This window comes from Cloeon dipterum, chromosome 2, assembly GCF_949628265.1.
Source record: "Cloeon dipterum chromosome 2, ieCloDipt1.1, whole genome shotgun sequence".
Classification (NCBI taxonomy): Eukaryota; Metazoa; Arthropoda; class Insecta; order Ephemeroptera; family Baetidae; genus Cloeon; species Cloeon dipterum.
The window spans coordinates 509,616-513,025 of record NC_088787.1 but is presented as its reverse complement, the minus strand read 5'-3'; the positions used below and the strand labels follow the sequence as shown (position 1 = coordinate 513,025).

The following is a 3,410-nucleotide window of genomic DNA, read 5'->3' as shown; positions in this document are numbered from 1 at the left end:
TGGTCTTGTGCGTATGATTGTGTCGATAAAACTCTTTAAGTCTGCTCCGTTTGGAAAAAATGGCGATTTTTGGATTATCTATTTTATTACGAAGAAAGTGTTAAAAAATGTTTTTCAAAGTTAAAATTCCTACTCCTCGGATTTTGATCGAATCGTCTCTTATTTGGTCTCGAAATATTCCCAGACAAATTTTGAGTTAAGTTTTATTCTTTAATCGCGATAAATTGGCGACCGGAATAATAATTTTGACTTATTGAAAATTCAGCTGTAAAAAAATTAGAAAATTTGACTAATTTTGGGAATCTACAAATGGGCGGACGTTTCTTACTAAGGGATAAGATTATGGTTACTTGAATTTTGTCCCATAGGCTCTCCCTTGGGCCTCGAAAACAAATGTTTGCAATATCAGAAATCGCGTTTCTCAATTTAAAAAAAAACCCTGTAGCTATTGGCTGAAGAGTGGAAAGCTTAATTTTTTTAAGACTCTCACATTGAAATTCTAAGTCTTTAAGGTCCGATTGTTGCTGTCGGCCGCAAACGTCCTCAAATTTGCGCTATTTTAATTGTGTTTCGTTTATTCTTTTAATTCATTTATATATTTTTAACTTTTATCGCGAATTTTCCGGTCAATCAACTCTTTTAGCAGTTAATTGTTAAAAATTGGTTTCGTTAATAATCAAATCTACACTCGACCTGACTCAAGTAGGTTGTTCCCGGAATAAGAGCGAGCTAATCCGCCAAAATAAAGGCATAAATTTAAATAATGAGCCTCTGACGCGCAGAGATTACCGTAAAAAACTGTTTTGGCGGTCAACAGATCTGTCTCGCCGGGGGAGTGAAAGAAAAGGCGTGTGCTAAAGCTGCATTTATTTCTTTTTACGAGCTAAATAAACGAACCTTGATATTTGGCGCTCCTTTCCTCTCGCCTAAAAGAATAAAAATCAATGTGTCGATCATTTTGGGTTTCGGACGAGAACCAGTCCCCAAAGTACCGCATATCTGTTCGCTTGGAATTGGAAGTCTTTTGTACTTTTTCTCCATTGCAGCCAGCGAGCGAGAAAGTGACGAAGGTGTTGAAGATAAAGACGGTACATGGAAAACCCAACAAGGCCGACCTTCTTGGGTTTTCCAACCTCAACACCTTCTCGCTCGCAGGCTGCCCACGAGAAAAAGCACAAGACGTCAAAGCGAACAGAGATGACGACCGGCCTAAACGGCTGGCCGTAAAGTGCGTCGCGAAGTAGAGTTTTATTTAAATCATATTTATTGCTGTGCATTACTAATAAGGTTGAAATTAGATTTGCCTTTACTGTCAGACTTTTTTGTAAATTTTGTTATATCAATGAATTGAGGACACAATTAGTCAGCTAATTAATGTTGTTAATTTATGTACATATTTTGGAGGTTTCTAGCGCCATCTTAAGAGGGGGTGAGAAATCACACAAACGAGCACAGGGCGTACACAAGCATGATAGTGACTGTCATGCCACTATGGTTGTGAGCATTGATGTTACAACCAGTTCAGGGCGCACCGGGCAACTCCCCGGTGGGCCGCGGCCAAAGTGGGCCGCCGGCCGGCCATCTGACCGACACTCATTAATTCGTTGCACTGCACGCAGGCTGCGATCATTGCGGGGCAGTAGCGCAGTGGTCGAGGTCCAGGGTTTGGGCGGAGCAAGCCATTGTAGCTCTTTCTGCAACTTTTATTTATCTAAATCGGAGTTTCTGTGAGTGATCGAACCTCAAGATGACGATTTTGATAGTAATTTATTCCCACGCTGAATGACCAGTTTTGTGATAGCACGAATCCAGAGGTGCCGCAATCCCTTTGATCTAGGGGGATACTAGGTGGATTTAATGTTATTTTCCCCCTGCGCCGCGGTGGATTGGCACCCGACGAGATTTGATTGAGAGGTTGGCATAAATCAACAGAAATCATACTGAAAGATCCCTATGATAAATAAATAATAATCATAATTAGTCTCAATTTAATCCTTCTGCAGCGGCAAATAAATTAAAATAACAACGTGGAGGCCTAGCTAGTCTCATTGCAATCTTCTTAAGCCAAATCAAAACAACGATCGCATAGCGCCGTTTTCGATAAAATATGTCTAATTTTATGTATTAAAACCAAATTTGGTTTTTTTAATATACACGTTTCCGTGTTTGTGTTTCTGCTTGGTTCAAATAAACGAATATACTTCTTAGTTTAAGAATATTTATTTACAATAGTTTAAGATCTCTGCGAGATTCGTGTCAGCAAGTATGGCTTCTTTCAAGCCATCGCCTTGTGGCAAAAAGTAGGTTCTGCACCAAATAGGGTTCATTGATATCACGAGGAAATCGAAGCAACAGGTCTCATACTCGAAAGTGAGCTTCATTTTTCTCAAATCTGCAAGTGTAGCGGAAGCATTCTTCAAAAGTGACGCAGTTTCTGTGAAATCAAGTCCAGATGTGGTGTTGCCTATATGCCAGTGAAGCGACTGCAAAGATCCAAGGATCTTCTTTTCGGTTATCAAATTTTTGATATTGTGCAATTCTTCCAGGTCGCATGCCTCTCCTTGCAGTTCCAACTTTCGCAAATTCGGAGATGAAGACAAAACGGCACTAAAGCTTCCATCCGTCCACCTGTTAAATTTAAATTAAAAATCAGAAATAGAAATTAAAAAAATGGATTTTAAACTCACAGATTTAATCCTTCCGTAAATAATTCTTCTAGATGGCGGAAGTTTGCTTGTTGGGAGGTTTTTGCAGTAACCTGAACTGACGTCACAGCGAGAACTCTCAGCCTTGGGCAGAGTTGAGAAATGCGGTTCAGTTCGACGCTTTGGAGACCATTCCCAATCAAGGTCAACCAGCGGAGGTTTGATCCACATTGAAGCAAAACGTCATCAACTGGTGCAGCATTTTTCATTATTTCGAGGGTCAGACCCTCGAGGGCCGTCGGATGCTTCAGAATCTCCTTCAATTCTTCCCACTTTGTCTCATCACAGGAAAACTGAAATTAATAAAAGATTAATTAATTATTTATGGAAAGGTAAAAATGATATAATACCTCCAAGTATTTGATGCTTGATAAATCGGCAGAGTCATTCAATTTCCGATCTTCAAAATTGAGATGTTTCAGCTCTCTTGGAATATTTTCGTCCTCAAGGAAATCCTCAAGCTTGAAACTGTTTCTCTGGTCGTTTTGGATGATGTCCAGTTGGGGCAGCTCCTTCCAAATCTGCCACTTTTTGTCGCTCGACACATGTTCAATATGGAGCAATCTGAGATGCCCGAATGATCCTCTGATTTCCTCCTCAGTCGTGCAGGTGTCCAACAAAGGGATTTCAGGTGCGCTCAGAACCCGCAAATTGGGAAGTTCTCTGCTCAATTGCGGCAAAATCGCGTTCTTGGATAAACTTCCG

At 40.4% G+C, this 3,410-nt stretch overlaps 1 long non-coding RNA gene across 1 annotated transcript; it reads right to left on the bottom strand.

Moving 5' to 3' along the window:
- Nucleotides 1–2,503: 2,503 nt before the first annotated feature.
- Nucleotides 2,504–3,119, bottom strand: LOC135935063 (uncharacterized). Its single transcript, XR_010574170.1, has 3 exons — nucleotides 3,056–3,119; nucleotides 2,688–2,998; nucleotides 2,504–2,628 (listed from the first exon to the last, which is right to left on the bottom strand). It is a non-coding gene; the product is annotated as an uncharacterized LOC135935063 (long non-coding RNA).
- Nucleotides 3,120–3,410: the final 291 nt, after the last annotated feature.